The sequence below is a fragment of the Felis catus genome, chromosome B4 (assembly GCF_018350175.1).
Source record: "Felis catus isolate Fca126 chromosome B4, F.catus_Fca126_mat1.0, whole genome shotgun sequence".
Classification (NCBI taxonomy): domain Eukaryota; kingdom Metazoa; phylum Chordata; class Mammalia; order Carnivora; family Felidae; genus Felis; species Felis catus.
The window spans coordinates 142,124,814-142,144,719 of record NC_058374.1 but is presented as its reverse complement, the minus strand read 5'-3'; the positions used below and the strand labels follow the sequence as shown (position 1 = coordinate 142,144,719).

The 19,906-nt window shown below is 51.5% G+C and overlaps 1 long non-coding RNA gene across 1 annotated transcript in view; it reads right to left on the bottom strand.

The window, feature by feature from the left end:
* Nucleotides 1-11,270: 11,270 nt before the first annotated feature.
* LOC123386792 overlaps nt 11,271-19,906 on the bottom strand; it is a 9,902-nt gene continuing 1,266 nt past the window's right edge. Inside the window, exon 2 of the long non-coding RNA XR_006601234.1 lies at nt 11,271-12,261. This is a non-coding gene — a long non-coding RNA (uncharacterized LOC123386792). The remainder of the gene's footprint in view (nt 12,262-19,906) is intronic.

The window sequence follows — 19,906 nt, the reverse complement described above, 5'->3', positions numbered from 1 at the left end:
AACCCTAACCCTAACCCTAACCCTAACCCTAACCCTAACCCTAACCCTAACCCTAACCCTAACCCTAACCCTAACCCTAACCCTAACCCTAACCCTAACCCTAACCCTAACCCTAACCCTAACCCTAACCCTAACCCTAACCCTAACCCTAACCCTAACCCTAACCCTAACCCTAACCCTAACCCTAACCCTAACCCTAACCCTAACCCTAACCCTAACCCTAACCCTAACCCTAACCCTAACCCTAACCCCTAACCCTAACCCTAACCCTAACCCTAACCCTAACCCCTAACCCTAACCCTAACCCTAACCCTAACCCTAACCCTAACCCTAACCCTAACCCTAACCCTAACCCTAACCCTAACCCTAACCCTAACCCTAACCCTAACCCTAACCCTAACCCTAACCCTAACCCTAACCCTAACCCTAACCCTAACCCTAACCCTAACCCTAACCCTAACCCTAACCCTAACCCTAACCCTAACCCTAACCCTAACCCTAACCCTAACCCTAACCCTAACCCTAACCCTAACCCTAACCCTAACCCTAACCCTAACCCTAACCCTAACCCTAACCCTAACCCTAACCCTAACCCTAACCCTAACCCTAACCCTAACCCTAACCCTAACCCTAACCCTAACCCTAACCCTAACCCTAACCCTAACCCTAACCCTAACCCTAACCCTAACCCTAACCCTAACCCTAACCCTAACCCTAACCCTAACCCTAACCCTAACCCTAACCCTAACCCTAACCCTAACCCTAACCCTAACCCTAACCCTAACCCTAACCCTAACCCTAACCCTAACCCTAACCCTAACCCTAACCCTAACCCTAACCCTAACCCTAACCCTAACCCTAACCCTAACCCTAACCCTAACCCTAACCCTAACCCTAACCCTAACCCTAACCCTAACCCTAACCCTAACCCTAACCCTAACCCTAACCCTAACCCTAACCCTAACCCTAACCCTAACCCTAACCCTAACCCTAACCCTAACCCTAACCCTAACCCTAACCCTAACCCTAACCCTAACCCTAACCCTAACCCTAACCCTAACCCTAACCCTAACCCTAACCCTAACCCTAACCCTAACCCTAACCCTAACCCTAACCCTAACCCTAACCCTAACCCTAACCCTAACCCTAACCCTAAACCCTAACCCTAACCCTAACCCTAACCCTAACCCTAACCCTAACCCTAACCCTAACCCTAACCCTAACCCTAACCCTAACCCTAACCCTAACCCTAACCCTAACCCTAACCCTAACCCTAACCCTAACCCTAACCCTAACCCTAACCCTAACCCTAACCCTAACCCTAACCCTAACCCTAACCCTAACCCTAACCCTAACCCTAACCCTAACCCTAACCCTAACCCTAACCCTAACCCTAACCCTAACCCTAACCCTAACCCTAACCCTAACCCTAACCCTAACCCTAACCCTAACCCTAACCCTAACCCTAACCCTAACCCTAACCCTAACCCTAACCCTAACCCTAACCCGAACCCGAACCCTAACCCTAACCCTAACCCGAACCCTAACCCTAACCCTAACCCTAACCCTAACCCTAACCCTAACCCTAACCCTAACCCTAACCCTAACCCTAACCCGAACCCTAACCCTAACCCTAACCCTAACCCTAACCCTAACCCGAACCCGAACCCTAACCCTAACCCTAACCCTAACCCGAACCCTAACCCTAACCCTAACCCTAACCCTAACCCTAACCCTAACCCTAACCCTAACCCTAACCCTAACCCTAACCCTAACCCTAACCCGAACCCTAACCCTAACCCTAACCCTAAACCCTAACCCTAACCCTAACCCTAACCCTAACCCTAACCCTAACCCTAACCCTAACCCTAACCCTAACCCTAACCCTAACCCTAACCCGAACCCTAACCCTAACCCTAACCCTAACCCGAACCCGAACCCTAACCCTAACCCTAACCCTAACCCTAACCCGAACCCGAACCCTAACCCTAACCCGAACCCTAACCCTAACCCTAACCCTAACCCTAACCCGAACCCTAACCCTAACCCTAACCCTAACCCTAACCCTAACCCTAACCCTAACCCTAACCCTAACCCGAACCCTAACCCTAACCCGAACCCGAACCCTAACCCTAACCCTAACCCTAACCCTAACCCTAACCCGAACCCTAACCCGAACCCTAACCCTAACCCTAACCCTAACCCTAACCCTAACCCTAACCCTAACCCTAACCCGAACCCTAACCCTAACCCTAACCCTAACCCTAACCCTAACCCTAACCCTAACCCGAACCCTAACCCTAACCCTAACCCTAACCCGAACCCTAACCCTAACCCTAACCCTAACCCTAACCCTAACCCTAACCCTAACCCTAACCCTAACCCTAACCCGAACCCTAACCCTAACCCTAACCCTAACCCTAACCCTAACCCTAACCCTAACCCTAACCCTAACCCGAACCCGAACCCTAACCCTAACCCTAACCCTAACCCTAACCCTAACCCTAACCCGAACCCGAACCCTAACCCTAACCCTAACCCTAACCCTAACCCTAACCCTAACCCTAACCCTAACCCTAACCCGAACCCTAACCCTAACCCTAACCCCTAACCCTAACCCTAACCCTAACCCTAACCCTAACCCTAACCCGAACCCTAACCCTAACCCTAACCCTAACCCGAACCCTAACCCTAACCCGAACCCTAACCCTAACCCTAACCCTAACCCTAACCCTAACCCTAACCCGAACCCTAACCCTAACCCTAACCCTAACCCTAACCCGAACCCTAACCCTAACCCTAACCCTAACCCTAACCCTAACCCTAACCCTAACCCTAACCCTAACCCTAACCCGAACCCTAACCCGAACCCTAACCCTAACCCTAACCCTAACCCTAACCCTAACCCTAACCCTAACCCTAACCCGAACCCTAACCCTAACCCTAACCCTAACCCTAACCCTAACCCGAACCCTAACCCTAACCCTAACCCTAACCCTAACCCTAACCCTAACCCGAACCCTAACCCGAACCCTAACCCTAACCCTAACCCTAACCCTAACCCTAACCCTAACCCTAACCCTAACCCTAACCCTAACCCTAACCCTAACCCTAACCCTAAACCCTAACCCTAACCCTAACCCTAACCCGAACCCGAACCCGAACCCGAACCCGAACCCGAACCCGAACCCGAACCCGAACCCGAACCCGAACCCGAACCCGAACCCTAACCCTAACCCTAACCCTAACCCTAACCCTAACCCTAACCCTAACCCTAACCCTAAACCCGAACCCTAACCCTAACCCTAACCCTAACCCTAACCCTAACCCTAACCCGAACCCTAACCCTAACCCTAACCCTAACCCTAACCCTAACCCGAACCCGAACCCTAACCCTAACCCTAACCCTAACCCTAACCCTAACCCTAACCCTAACCCTAACCCTAACCCTAACCCTAACCCTAAACCCTAACCCTAACCCTAACCCTAACCCTAACCCTAACCCTAACCCTAACCCTAACCCTAACCCTAACCCTAACCCTAACCCTAACCCTAACCCCTAACCCCTAACCCTAACCCTAACCCTAACCCGAACCCGAACCCTAACCCTAACCCGAACCCGAACCCGAACCCTAACCCGAACCCGAACCCTAACCCGAACCCTAACCCTAACCCTAACCCGAACCCTAACCCTAACCCTAACCCTAACCCTAACCCTAACCCGAACCCGAACCCTAACCCTAACCCTAACCCTAACCCTAACCCTAACCCTAACCCTAACCCTAACCCTAACCCCTAACCCTAACCCTAACCCTAACCCTAACCCTAACCCTAACCCTAACCCTAACCCTAACCCCGAACCCGAACCCGAACCCGAACCCGAACCCGAACCCGAACCCGAACCCGAACCCGAACCCGAACCCGAACCATGCTATAACATGCACCCTCAACTCATGCCCAGGGAGATCTCTGTACTAATGGTGGTTTGACCCCTGCCACCTTCTGGAACCTAACCCTAACCCTAGCCATGGCTCTTGCCCTGAGGGGTCCCACCTTTTAGGTGTGAGAAAATAAGGGATTTGGGGCAAGGACTGGAGCAAAATATTTCAGCAAGGAACCCAGGATGTCGCCATGAAATTTCCATGCTGTGATGGAGTTGCAGGAATGGATCCTGAGCTCAAACGTAACCCTAACCCTAACCCAATTGGCTGGTTCCTGAACCCAAACCGTAAGTCTAACCCACCCCTCAATGTGCCCTCAACACAGTTCTCTAAGGAGATAACTGCAGTGCTGGTGGTTGAGCCCTTGACACCTCCTGAAACCTCACCCTAACCCTAACCATGGCTCTGGCCCTACGGGAGCCCACCTCCTAGGTCTGAGAAAAGAATAGATCTGGGACCTGAGCGATGCAGCCTTAGTCAGAGAGACTCCCAGGAAGTCATCATGACATTTCCAGGGTCAGAATGGAGCTGCACAGAGGATCTTGTGCCAAAACCTAACCCTGGAACACACAGTCGCCATCCCCTGAACCCCAACCCCAGGACTGTCCCTCACCCTAACATGTGCCAAGCCTTTTCCCTAAGGGGGCCCACCTCCTAGGTATGAGAAAAGAACAAATTGGTGGCTTATTACCGGCCCAGAATTTCTCAGTAAGGAGCCCAAGAAAGCACCCTGACATTTTTACAGCAGGGATGGAGATGCACAAAGGGATCCTGAGCCCACACCTAAGCCTGGCCCGCACCAGCAGCTGGCCCTTGAACCCAAAGCCTAAGCCTGATCCACACCCTCATAGGCGGCCTCAATTCAACCCTACAGGGATATCATGGCACAGCTGGCCATTCAGCCCCTGCCACTTCCCAGGACTCAACCCTAACCCTAGTCGTGGCTTGGCCCAAAGGGGTTTCCACTTCCTAGGGAAGAATGGAACATTCTGAGGAACGTTCCGAGGAAAGAATGGATTTGAGGCCCATGACCTGTGCAAAATCATTCAATGAGGAGCTCAGGAGTTCACCATGACATTTTCAAGTCAGGGATGGTGCTGCAGAAGGACAATGTCAACCTGTGAACAGTCAGTGTGGCCATCAGCAAGAGATGGAATGCTGACCAATCCATCTGCCGAGAAGCAAGACCTACTTCTAAGGAGGATGGAACCATCTCCCCCATAATTACTGGTGGAAGGAGGGGGGTGGTTAATGAATGCTAAGGAAGCAAGTAGGTGTTCACAAGCAAGGTGCTCTTTCTTTCCAGGTGAGGTCTCAGAACCACCAGCAGCATCCCCCTCACCTGGGAAGTTGTTGGACCATGGAGTCTGGATGCCCACCCTCTGCCTTCCAACTCAAAATTGGATTTGACAAGATGCCCAGAGTGTGGGATGGTGGCCAACCCCTGGTAGGGCAGACAAGAATGTGCAGAGGTAGACTGGGTGGTCCATATGGGAGCAGAAAGTCAATCTTCATAGCACTAATTTGCCACTGGGAGTCAAAGGCAAGTCATCAGCCAAGAGAGATGTGAAGAAACAGGGTGTGCCCCTGGAAGAGAGTAGTTTAGACAAGAGAGAGAGTGGACCATGGCCACAGGCATGGATGACTCATCCTTACTGAGGACACATGGTGGAGAAGACCATGCATGTGTCCCGAACCCATAATGCTGGCAATTTCATCCACCTGTGCATACATTTTAACCTAGATGTGAGAGTGGGGTGTCTGATGCAAGCTTGGGAGGATTGCAGAGCTTGTGCAGTCAGTCCGGTCGAAGGAGGAAGGCAAAACAGTGGTTGAAATTATGCATGAGCTCTGCAGTGGAGGAACTCGCTAGGGACAAGGGGACAGGCAGGAAGGAGCACAAGACTCAGGGCTCTACACTGTCATGGATTCAGGGATGTGGGAGAGAAAGCTGAAGCATGAGGGATCACACAGGATATGGTGCACTGGAAGTCAAGCTCAGAGACAGTGCATCTACAGGTGGCGGGCCATCATCCTAATGCCCTGGCTGCCACACTCTGTGTTCTTCAGCACCTGTTCCTGACCCACTTCCTGCATCGAGATGTAGTGTGACCAACACACATCAAATTGGGGTTGAGCCATCTCAGAAAACAAGCCGGACGACAACTGCATATCCTGCTAACAATGCAATTATTCACTTTTTGGAAAAATAAAAACCTAATTGCATACATTAAAAGACTGAATAACAGAAGACAGTAGGCAATAAAAGATGTGATTTGACTGGAGTGGGAGATTTTCTGGTTGTTCTGTCCAGATTTCTAACTAGTATTTTAATTATTTTTGAACAGTTAAATGAGTGTATGTTGCCTACACAAGCAACTAGCTCAGAAAGAAGTCTTCCTGGAGGAAGCTGTGACAAATCTGAGCAAGTTAGCCAGGAATTTAAATACTGTGGACCAACCACCATGTGGTTAGTGCTTAGCCCAGCTTCCATCCAAGTGAACAAAATAGAATTTAGCCAAGTGGAAAAGGGAATTTGCTAAAATGATGAGTATGACCTTCAGGACTCCTGTAACCACAGCACCCACATCACGTGGTATCTGGCCTTCAGTGCCCTTTACAAACTAGTCATTAATTCTCCCAAGGGCCCTGCAATGTTGGAAGTACAAGAACTACTGTGGGGTCAGCACTCAGGACTGAGGAGCTGGAGGGCAGGTCTCCTCTGGAATTTCAGCTGGCAGGGGTGGGGGAGGCCAGGCAGCCCAGGAACAGAAGCGGCCAGCAAACCCAGCAGAGAAGTTAGGGTGACCCACTTGCTCCTGCCCACGGTGTGCAGGCACCCGGGAACAGTGGGAGGCACAAAGGGGGGGTGGGGGGGTGACCCTCACAGGTCTGGTGGGTGGAGGGGGGCCTTGAGTCCCACATTGGGCCTGCCCAGCTGCAAGAGGGCAGAGCACAACAAACAGTCCCTGGATGATCAAGCCTGTTCATTGAACTGAAGACGTAGGCACCACGTCGGAACATTCCTGAACAAAGCTTTTGAAACCGTGAGGGGCCCAGGCCTGAAGAGTCCTCGGGACAATTGAGAGCAGAGGCACCGATGGAAACCGGACTGATGAAGACAGTCCCATGGAAGTCTGATAGTTGGGAGACTCTTGTAGGGGATGATGTCACTGTCAGCTTGACTGGACCACAGGTGCCCAGGTGTGTGCCAAACAGCATCTAGGTGCATCTGTGAGGTGCTTCTGGGTGAGGTTCGCACCTGAATCTGCCCTCCCCAGTGATGGTGGGCCTCGTCCAGTGCATTGAGGCCTGAATACGGCAAAAAGGGGAGTAAACCCCTCTCTGCCTCGCTGCTGAGTGGGACCCGGTCTTCTCTACCCCCAGACCAGAATGTGCACCTGCTGTGCTCGTGCTCTCCAGCCTCCTGGCTCGGGTTCTGACCCCCACCACCAGCTTCTGGGTCTGCAGCAGGCCGGCTGCAGGTCAGGGGGCTCCCAGCCTCCACAACCACACAAGCCATTCCTCATAGAGTACACACAACAGGTACACACACATATCCACATACATACACACACTACACACACAACACCACACATGGACACACCACACACACATACACACAGATCACATACACACCACACACACACACACACACACCACCAGCTCCCAGGTTTGCAGCGGACTGGCTGCAGGTCAGGGGGCTCCCAGCCTCCATAAGTGTATGAGCCAATTCCTTAGAGTACCCACACAGGTACACACACACATACACACATACTACACATATATGCACACCACACATATACACACATATACACAGCGCACACACTACCAGCTCCCGGGTCTGCAGTGGGCAGGCTGCAGGTCAGGGGGCTCCCAGCCTCCATAACTTTGTGAGCCAATTCCTTGTAATATTATGTTATGCTTCCCTGGAAAACCCACACTGAGACACTCACGTCCACTGTAAAAGACAAGAAACAAAATTACATTTGCAGTACTTTCCCAATTTTCACAATTTTATGTACATAAATACATACATACACATGCATGAGACAGTTTGGGAAGAAACACAACAAAATACCCTGGTGGTTAAAACTGAGTAGTGGGAGTCTGAAGAACTACTTTTTCTTTATCCTTTATTCTAATTTCTATATGTGGTATGAGCAAGATTTACTTTTTTCAGAAAATAATAAACATTTGTTTTTTCTAAATTCATACTATCCACTGTTAAAGACATTTATTTACGACCATCACAAACATGGAAACCACCCAGTGTCCATCCACTAGTAATGAATAAACAAGAGGGAGGACTGTCCATACAAGAGACCACGTGGATACAAGCAGATCGCTGGTCCGCGTCCCCCCACATCACAGTGAAGTTCAGATGTCCTGCAGAGAGCGAATGTCCTGTCCACGACCCCAAAGTCAAGAACAGGGAAAGCTGGTGGACAGTAAGGGAAAGCAGATGTTTACTTGTCTGGCATGGGGTGAGAGGGTTACTTGGAATGGACATGAGGAGACTCTGGGGGTAAAGGAAATGTCCTGGATCATGGAGGTGGTCTCACGGGTGTGTACATCTGTCAAAACTCACCAAACTGGACATTTTACATCCATGCAATTGACAGTATGAACGCTACGCCTTAATGTGCTAATTTTTTATAAAAGCAAACATTTCCTGGTTATAATTAAGTAATTGGATGAATGCAAGAATGGATGAGTGAAATCCAACATTGCCTGGCATCTTTCTGAGGAGCCACCTGCACAACTTGTGGGTCCTGCATGGTGAGTCTGCCCCAAATTCCAGGGTCTCGGGGCTGCACCCACACCCTGGCTGCCCCAGAGGCCTCCTTTCCTGCGAGGGGGGGCTCTCTGGCTGGGAAAGTCTGTCCCTGGGGGCAGCCTTCCCCTCTGGCAGCTGGGAGTCAGCAGACAGGACATCCCGAGGTGTGGTCCAGGCTCTCAGAGGGTCCCAGCAGGATGGACAGTTACCCACAGCTGAGATCTGCTTCTCCCCCGCCACCTTGACAGCCAGTTCCCAGCACATGATGTCCTCCTGTGCTCAGCCCTTTCCCCCAGGATTTCAGCCTGGGAGGAGGGAAGGGTATCTTTCAGGGTGCAGGTCACTGGGAGCCCACTGCTGCTGCAGGCCAGGGCTCCAACACCCAGGCAGACCCCTGATACAATAAGGAGCAAACATGGGAGCAATCCGTGAGACATGGAAGAGAGGGTGCCAGGCCCCTTGTACCCACCCAACCCCACACACTCATTCCAGTGGGGTCCTGATACGTGCAGCCAAACAGGCCTGACTTACACAAAAGACACAAGAACAGTTACCATCTGCATCATGTCAACATCTGGCGGGATTATGTGTCAGCCGGGCATCTCAGGCTAATGCCCATTCACCACTGGTTTGGTGGGTTTGGGGACTTTTCTGATAAATGTTGTTTCTTATTTAATTTCATTGCTTCCAATAGTGATGATTTGTTAGAGGTACCAATGTTGGTATGTTCTTTTTTTTTTTTTTTTTTTTTTTTTTTTTTTTTTTGGTATGTTCTTAAACAATGCAAGGGTTAGGGCATCAACCCCCCATGCAGTCAAAAACCCATGAATAACTTTTGACTTCCCCAAAACCTAACCACTAATACTAATAGCTACTCTTGAGCAGAAGCCTTACAGATCACATCAACAGTCGATTAGTATGTATTCTGCATGTTATAAGTATCATATGCTGAATTCTTGCAATAAAGTAAGCCAGAGAAAAGAATATGTCATTGAGTAAATCATAAGGAAGAGAAAATATATTTATAGGACTGTAGGGTATGAATTTTTTTTTAAATCCACATATAAGTGGACCCGCACAGTTCAAAACCCCATCCATTTCATCTGGATAGACCTTCCAAAGTCTCTTCAGATTAAGAATTACTATTTTAGGGGAGACTGGGTGGCTCAGTAGGTTAAGCGTCTGACTCTTGATTTCAGCTCAGGTCATAAGCCCAGGGTTATGGGATCTAGCCTCAAGTCAGGCTCTGAACTGAGCATGGAGCCTGCTTAAGATTCTCTCTCTCTCTCTCTCTCTCTCTCTCTCTCTCTCTCTCTCTGACCCTCTCCTTGTTCATGCTCTCTCTTTCTCAAAATAAATAAATAAACATTTAAAAAAGAATGACCATTTTAAAGGGTATCCACAGACTTTATAGACCCACTTAGCACAATGCTTATATAAAATTGCTCCCAAACATGTTTATTTTATTATTAGTGAAGGATATGGGACGCTTGGTTGCAAGTGACAGAAGTTCAGCTCACAATCGTGGATCACTTACATCTAAAAGTGCTGCAGGTACAGCTAGATCCAGGGGCTGAGACGCCATTGTCGGGCTTCCTCCTCTCCTCTCTCTGATTGCCTCTGGTTCTGCTTGGGGTTGGTTTCCCTCTCCCACCACAATGCACAATAATGACAAAGACTCTCTCTCACCATACTGAGAGTCTCATGGAAGGACTACAGTTGGGTCTCATGCCCCACCCGTGAACTTACAACCCCGAACAGGATGGGGAGCCACGACCAGTCAGACCTGGGCCACCTGCCTGTGCCTGGGAACAGGCAGGGTGAGTCCATCACCTCACAGAACCGCGGGGCTGGGTGGGAGCAGCACCCTGGTGAAAGGATTGTGCTGAGCAGACGGAACCAGCACAGGTGTTGCTGTGTTAGAGCCACAGGTGAATGTGCAACCACGGTGCGTCCTTTGGGGGCATGGTTTGCTGCCATAAAAAAGAGACCTGAAATGCAGTGGCTTCACGAAGGGGGACGTCTCTTTACTTCTAACAGAACATTGCCAGAGGTGGACAGGCAGACCGTGGGCAGCGTGGCATCTGCGGGGAGGAAGGGCATGCTCACAGATTCAGTGGGACAGGGAGTGGCACCCATCAGCTCTGTCACATACCATTGACCAGAACTTACTCACAGGGCTGTTTGCAGCTGCCAGGGAAGCTGGGACGTGCAGTTGCTAGCTGAGTGACCACAGGCCCAGCTACAAGTGTACTACATTAAGGAGGGGGAAATAGATAGGAGTGCCAAATCAGGAACTGCCCCCAACGCTCCAGTGTAATTAGCGCCGTAATAAACATACGTGGAAAACTACTTGCCCACTAGCACTCTAAAGTTGACCACGTGCTGGGGAGGATGTGGAGCAGCTGGTGGGGGCAAGAAACGGTACAGCTGCTTTGGAAATCGGTTCAGCAGCACCCTTCGAGGCAGACAGGCACATGCCCTCTAACCTGGCAGTCCCTCTTCTGGGCGTAGACCCCACAAAATTAAGGGCATATGTTCACCAAAAGGCACGTATGAGAATGCTCATAGCAGCTTTATTGTAACCTCAAATTAAGAAACATCCAAGTGGACAAAGGAATCCCGGAGTGTTCGCATCGTAGAACACCACTAGCCACGTAAAAGGAAGGGTTCGTGCCAGGAAACAGATGAATCTCTGAGACACGGTTCTGAATGTCGGGAGTCCCACACAAAAGCGTACAGTCTGTATGTCCGTCTGTTGAGTCTGGTTAGAGGCCCCGCCCCGACTGGAGCATTCCCAGTGGGCAGAGGAGGCTGGCAGTGGCACCGTGGCCCTGACAGCCCAGGGCTTGGGTTTCCCTGATACCAACACGCAGGCGGGGCCTGCTGGCCTCCAGACAGGTGATCGTCCAAACAGGGGCAGGTGGCTTTGGCAGGGGTGGGGAGGCACATTTTTCATTTGTCCTGGTTAATAGGCCAGGTGAGTGCTTCCCTCCAGGAGAAGCTTCCAGAGGCCTGCCTAGTGGCCCCACCACTTACACTCACATCTGCACCTGACTTCCACTGCTGGGTCCTGCCCAGTGCGCGTGTTGTTGGCTGCCCCAGGTCCATCCGTTCTGGGGCTGAAGCCCGAGGAGATGCTCCTGTCACCTTCCAAATGTATATGGTGACAGAAGATTTCACAATTCTGGTGGGGAAACATACCAGCCTGGGAGACCCTGCTGACAGGTGCAGCTGAGTCTCAGACACATCGGCACAGTGTTCTGATCCAGATTACCTGGAAGTCGATGTGTGGACTGATCCCCATTTGGGGGAGCTCCCAGAGAGGCTTTTCTTGCAGCTGGCCCTGGCTGCATCCACCTGGCCTCACCTTACTCTCTGGAGGGGGTCTGCAAGGCCATCGATGCCTCAGCAGGATTCTGTTGGGTGGAGACTGGGCAGGAACTCTTTAGATCTCTTTTGAAGACAAAGTGTGGGATGTGGGATCAAATGATGGGCTGCTGTTGGCTTCATTGCTCACATTTTCATGTTCTTCCTTCTCTAACCCAAACAGAATCAAGATTTGAAGTTATTTAGGAGCTCTGAACATAGACCATGTCTGAAATAAGAAGCCATATCTAGGAACCTCCCCACCCAACCACACACTCATAGAAGACAAGGGACCTGGAGGGTGTCACATCCACATAGAAGAGGAGGTGGGAAGCTGCCTGCCAACCCTGCGGATTGCGAAAGGCACATGCAGGAAGGAGAGGGTCTAGACGGGCAGCTGTGTCCTAGAGTGGGGGTGGGGCTTTGGGACAATCGACCTCTCCTGGGGTCCCCACATCTCCACAGGTGGGCTGTGGCCCGTGGGACTCCTGAGGCTACCATGGAGGCAGCCGTGCCACTGTGCCTCCTTCTCATGGGACACCTGCTCAGGTAGTGTCCATGGGACAAGCTGGATTCTGAGGGCACCCAGCAGAGGGGCCACATGGGGCCATTTGGAACAAGAGGGGCCTCCCTTGTTAAATTCAGCCAGCAGTGAGCACTGAGACGCCCAGGGCCTTGGGCATTAGCTGCAGGTCCCCAGTGGCAGGGAAGCTCCCTGCAGTGGCTGCAAGCCCCCAGGAGGCAAGACACCTGGAAACATGGTGCCCGACCATCTGGGCCATGAGGAGTGTGCTTTCTTCTGCTTCCTTGCTCCTCTGGGCATTGGCTTCTCTTTCTTAGACTTGAAGCTCCAGGGGAGCAGAGATCTGATGTTCCTCCTCATCCTCAGAACCAAAGTCTCCCTGAACATGGCAGGTGCACAGAGACAGTCTTCACCTGCTCATGCCCCCCTCTCTGCTGCCCCCCTGTGCACCTGCTCTGCTACAGCCATGCCCACCCCCAGTGATGTGCACACTGTCTGCTGGGCCCAGGCTGCAGGCACCAGCAGTCAGGTCTCCCTGGGTTAAATGTGGCTACACAGCATTTATGCCATCGCGGTGTGAGGACCTGAGATTCACCTGTAGGATGAGGCAAAACGTGTTCCTCAGGATAAGTCAAGGCCAGCCCGACCATCACTGCCTGCCAAAATGTCTTTCCTATCTCTGGGAGCTGATGGTGGGCTTAGTGGGCAGAGCTGGGCTCTCTCTCCTTTTCTGTCTCTTGGCAAGTTGCTGAACATTTGCCATTTCTGGTTACCATATCCGCAGTGTGATGTTGTCTGTGCTGCAAGGGGGCAAGGCTGGACAATGAGGTCCCTTCAAGGTAGGGAGCTGGCTGGCCAGCGGGCCTGTGGTGCATTCCCAAGTGCAGAGCTGAGCCCCAGGAGGGGCAGGACGCCCAGGGTCAAAGATTCTCGGTGGAGAGCTGAGTGACCAGGCATGGTGGGACCATTTCAACCTCAGTTCTACCAATGGAGGAGACTCCCAGGGGTGCTTGAGGGGGAACCTGAGCTTAGGTTTTGGGGGGTGGGCCCTGGAGTGTTGGAGCAGGAGGGCAGGCTTCCTTGAGGTGCCAGGAACGTGTCAGGACCACCAGTGTCTACAGGGCATCAGCAGAGGGAGGGGCTGGTAGTGACAACACATTCTCCTCTGCAAGCCTGGCCTGTATGGCTCTCTGAAGTGGGAAAAGCATGGGGTTGGCATGGGTGACCCTCATGTGGGGCAGGAGTTGGGTGATGGGGCAGGACGATGTGGTACCCAGAGGTCATGCCCTCATGTTCTTCCCTCCCTCTGAGACTCTGCCAGCCCCCGGCCCCCCTGCTCTTCCCCTTGCACCAGTGGCCACAGGCATGGGCCCTGACCCCAAGGAATGCATGCCAGGGGCCTGAGGTCAGGTAGGTAGCATGTGGGGGAAGACGAGAAACACCCCACACTGGTCCCTCACCCCTTGTGGCTGCTGGACCTGATAGATCACTTCCAGGGACCTCAGTTGCCCCCTCAGTGGTCTGGGAGGATGGATGTCTTTGAAAGACAGTCTTTGTCACAGAGTGGCCCTCAATGTGGGGTCTAGATCTACCAGTGTGTCACCCCTGCTCCTAGTTCTGCCGTGGGGCACTGCCACCACTCACCACCTGTTGCCCCTGAGATCACACGCACGGTGCAGCTGGGGTATGTGTGCTTGTGTGTATGTGTGTTGTGTGTGCGTGTGTGCGTGTACATGTACATGCATCTGTGAATGTATACAAATGTGTGCACACCTGAATACACATGTGTCAATGCATGTATACAAATGTGTGTGTGCATGTAACTGTGTCCGTGCATGTAGACAAATACGTGTCCGTGTTCATGTATGTGTATCCGTGCATGTACACAAATGTGTGTGCACGTGCAGGGGAGAGTAAAGGTGGGTGGGTATGTGCAGGGGGGCAGTGGGTGTGTGCAGAGGGGGCTGTTGGGTGCATGTCGGTGGGTCAGGGTTAGGTTTGGGCTCAGGATCCCCTCCTGCAGCTCTATCCCAGCCTTGGAAATATCATGGTGAAATTCTGGGTTCCTTGACGAAATGTTCTGCACCAATCCTCACCCCAAATCCTTTCTTATACCTCAAAGCTGAGGCTGCTTAGGGCATGAGCCATGGGTAGGGTTAGCATTAGGTCCCAGGAGGCATCATGGACTGAACCACCAACAGCGCAGTGGTCTCCCTGGAGGACTGAGTTGAGGGCACGTGTTTTGGCACATTTCAGACTTAGGGTTTGGGTTCAGGGGTCTGACAATTTGTGGGCCAGGGTTAGGTTTGCCCTCAGGATCCACTTCTGCAGCTCCATCCCAGCCCTGAAAATATCACAGCAAACTTCTGAGTTCTTCACTGAATTATTCTGCACAGGACATGGGCCCCAAATCCGTTCTTTCCTCAGAATTTGGAGGTGGAACAGGCCTGAATGAGGAGGCAGGTCTTGCCTTGGGGTGGGGGGTTCGGATGGGACTACAGCCCCGGCTCACATCTTCATCTCAGGGGACCCAGCTAAGCCTCATCCAGACCCCTGCCCATGGACACCGTGAGATAGTAAATGTGCCTTGTTTCAAGCTGCTCAGTCCGCTTAATGTTGTCATGTGCCAAGATCACTGATGCCAGTGTCTTCCCGTGTCTGGGCATATTTACACCCTTCTCTTTGAAAGCCACGTGTGCCCTTGGGAGGTGGGGCCACACCATGCATTAGTCCCTGTGGGCCACAAGGAGACGGCCACCGTGATTTCTCCAACGTTCACAGCGGCCGAGTACGTTCAATGAGGATCCTTGCATGTGTCTGCAGGGATGCCTCCACACAGGCTCAGTCACGGGCCTGCACCTGCACAATTCAGGTACACAAACTGCCACCCTGCCTCCCCAAAGGGGCATCGTGGTGGGCAGAGTGTCCACAGTGAAGACGCCAAGAAGAACAGAAAGAGGATTTCACTGCCTCCACTCTAATCAGGGTCTGCACTCTCTAATTGACAAGCTCTTCATTCCAGCCACCCCTAAACTCCAGCAAGAGACCCCACAGACAAAGCATCCTCCGCTGGAACCCACACCACACCCTCAAGCAGCAAGGACTGCCCTGAGCCGGCCAGACCCTGCCCGGGACTGACCCCAGGACAATGATGGGCCTGACCTCAGTGCTCCCTTACACTCACCCACCAGCCTTCGCTCCCCCGTACATGCACCTACCGGCCTTTGCTGACCCCTGCACGCACCCACCAGCCTCACTGACCCCTTGTGCACACCCAGTGCCCTACATACACGTACATGCTCCCCCGCACGCACCCAATGACCCCCCCGCACGTACCCGCCTACCTCCCTGCACACATCCACCTGACCCCATTACACACTTACCTGCCTTCACTCCACCTACACGCACCTCCCTGCCCCCCACACCCCTGCATGTACCTATCTGCGCCTCTTCACACACCCACCTGCCCCCTGCCCCCTGCATACACCCACTTGCCCCCCGCCACATACCCACCTGTCCCCCTGCTCGCACTCCACCTACAAACACCCACTCACCCCCCGGCCCCTGCATGCACCCATCTGCCTCTCTTGATGTACCCACCTGCCCCCTGCCCCACACCCACCTTCCCCCGCCATGTACCCACCTGTACCCCAGCACACACATGCCTTCACTTTCTGTAGGAACCCACCCACCCCCCTCTGCCCCCTGCATGCACTTACTCCACCTGCATGCAGCCACATGCCCACCAGCACACAACCACCTGCACCGCCGTATGTGATCACCTGCCCCCTGCCCCCTACATGCACCCACCTACTGTTGACATTCTTATTCCCATCCTCCAGCGTTGCTCAAGGGTTTTTGGTACCCACCCATGGATTACTTTTGCAGTAGCCATTGAAATGGGGGACAGTCCGTCCCCATGTCTGTGTTTTGCAAAGTTCTGAGCCTCTGCACAATCAAGTCCCCCGTTGTCTTTTACTGAGGATACCTTTTACAGCTACCTGAATTGGCACTTCAAGACTTCCAAACTCCTCCACCTCTTCCTTCCTTGGCAATATCCAACTCCTGTTAATAGGCCTTTCCAGACACTTGCCCTGTACCAGGTCCCTGTCTACACGTATCTCCATGGTTCATGCACAATAAGCAAGCACCCCATCAGCCTATCGAGAGCACCTGGGTGCCCTCCAAGCCTGTGGAGCTTCAGTTGGTCTGGAACCCCCTGCACAGCAGGGGGGGAACATCACCACCCAGAAATCTTTTCACCACCTTTCAACTGGCCAAGCTCAGTCCCTGTTTGGAATGGATACCCAATAGGTTCCAGGGCTTGCTAGTATTTATAGCTCCCAGGTATCTTAGTGAGGTATACTCCAGCAGCCCACCAGGCTGAATCCTGGAAAAGCAGTCCAGTCACCTGAAGCTGTGCCTTTAGAGAGAAGATGCACACTTTTGTAGGATATGGGAATAGGCGGGTGTCTCGTCCTGGAAACAGCCCACGCCCAACACCCAGCTTTTCAAGACACTTGCCCTGGTTCCGGATATTCACTACCTGAACCTCTACAGTCCAAGCATACACAGTACGCACCTCCTCAGTCTGCCAAGGTCAGCTGGGGTCCTTCAGACCCGTGGAGGGCAAGCTGGCCGCAAACCACCTGCTCGGTTACCTGACTGTTGGAATCAAAACCCCGCAAACACTTCTGCAACAGGGGTTTTAAACTGGTGAAGATCAGTCACAACAGATGCCTGGCTTCTTCAGCCATCAAGGCTCCCAAGTGTCTCTTATAGGAGGATAACACAGCCAGTCTATCTGGCTGCACCCTGGCAAAGAGGTCCACTCTCCTCTAGCTCAGCTTTCAAAGGGAATAGGTGCATTTGTGTTGGTTCAGGCTTGGAAATGGGTCGAGTCCATGCATCCACAACAGCCTGCTCCTGAGACCAGTCTTCTCCTGAACTTTTCTCTGTACAGATTCCCTGGGTAAATCCAGCTGTGTGGGACATGCTTGCGCAGGACACATTGATCGGCCAGCCTGGTGCATCCAGGGCCCGACAAGCCAGTGGAGTTTGGACTGTCCCCAACAAAGTGTATAACTGATTGAAAAGAGGGAGTGCACCCCCAAAATCATTCCACAGTGGCAGATTTAAACTGGGGCAGATTTAATCAGTATGCTGGGGATGTTGACTTCCACAACAATCAGTGCTCCCAGCTGTTTTCCTGGAGGAAACCAAAGCAAGTTTGTGGAGCCTGACACAGGCAGGACAGTGCACCTTCCTCCAGCTCTGCCTTCAGGGGGAATATGTGCATTTGAGTAGGATAATTCTTGGAATTAGGCAGATGTCTGGTGCCCCCAAATAATCAGCTCCTGGGACATGCATGGCCTCTCTCCACAGCTAACCCTATTCCAGCTCCCTGGCTCCTTGGATCTGCCCAGCTTACACACTACACGCCCCCTTAGCCTGCAGAGGTCAGCCTGCACCCTGCAAGTCTGTAGATCCAGGGCAAGTCCTAAACCACTTGCATACCTCCCGGGTAGAGGGATAAAACCCTGAAAATTTTGCTCAAGCAGCACCTTTAGGCTGACAACAGTCAGACTCCAATTTGGACTGGCTGCCTGAAGGGATCCCCGGCTGCTACAGCAATCAAGAACCCCAGGTCTGTCTTCTTGAAGACAATCCCCCACTCTCACCCTTTGTCTGATATTGATATGGCCGCACCAGGTCTCCACCACTGCTATTTGTATGGACTATCTTTTCCAGCCTTTCACTTTAAACCTATTTGTGTCATAGAGTCTAAAGTGAAGCTCCCATGGACAGCATATAGCCAGATCTTGTCTTTTAAGCCATTTTGCCAAACTCCACCTTGAATAGCAGAGATCAGTTCCTTTACATTAAAAGTAATTACTAATAAGGAAGGACTGACTTCGGGCATTTGTTTTTTGTTTTCTGTATGTCTTAAACTCTTTTTCATGTAGTCAAGAGTTATTTCAAACCTTGAAAACATTTGGACTAATCAAAATGGTGCTACTGTAATTTATTACAATACTTTAGTATTTAACATGGAGATTTTCAAACCTAGGCATAATGACCTAACCCCTAACAGCACATTGTAAGAGTCACAGAGGGTGACAAAACAACACAGCAAAGAACTTCTGGGTACTTAATGATGACATAATCAGCAGTAATATTCAAATAAACCAAATGCAAATTTGTTTTTACACTTCTTGATGAGGGAGCATAAGGCAAGCTGACACCCCCACAACCCCCCCCCCCTCAGGTGGAGTATGTGTAACATTCCTCAGGCACTCCTGGCTGCCCAAGAACAAAAGAAAGGATAGAAAACAACTGGTTAGCTGATAGAGATCACAGGACAGGAGTCTCTATCAGTTTACAAATGTCTTAGTAAATTACAAGAAAAGGCGATCTTATCAATAGCCTAATCTCCAGAAACCTCTAGACTCGGTTTCCTGGAGCCCCTAGTATCACGCTCCATGTGATCCGCTCCATGTGATCCCCTCCGTGTGATATGTATCCCCTCCATGTGATATGTATCCCCTCCATGTGATATGGGAACAAAGGCAAGAAGAAAATGTAAATAACATTAACGTTATTATCTGCAGCCTACTGACAAATATTTGAGGCAAATACAGAGTATAACATTTCTCCAGGAACCCCATACTGCCCCAATGTTAATGCCTTACTAGAAGAAAACAACCTTAGCTTGACAATAGGGAGGTCTCCAGTATCTTAGGAGTCTTCTTTGGCACATCAAAGTCCTTCTGGGAAACTCTCTGATGCCTTTACCTCGCCAAGTCCATAGTATATAACCAGTCCAGCCCAGCTCCTCCTGCCCAGGGGTTCTGTCCCCGTGCTTTAATAAAATCACCTTTTTGCACCAAAGAATTTCTTAAGAATTCTTTGTTGGCCGTGAGCTCAGGACACACCACCATCACCACGACACCAAAACCCCATCACTTCTCATGTTTGTTTATTTATTTACTTACTTATTTATTTAAGTTTACTTGAGAGAGATAGAGACAGAGAGAGAGAGAGGGAGAGAGTGGGAGAGGGGCAGAGACAGAGGGAGATACAGAGAATCCCAAGCAGACTCCGCACTGAGATTGTGGAGCCTGATGCGGGGCTAGAACCCACAAACCATGAGTCATGACCTGAGCCCAGTCCAACGCTTAACGGACTGAGCCACCCAGGGGCCCCTCATGTTTATTTCTAATTTTCGCCTCAAAGTCACTCATAATCGAGGCATCTTTCTTTCAAGTACAGGATTTCTAAATATTTTAACAA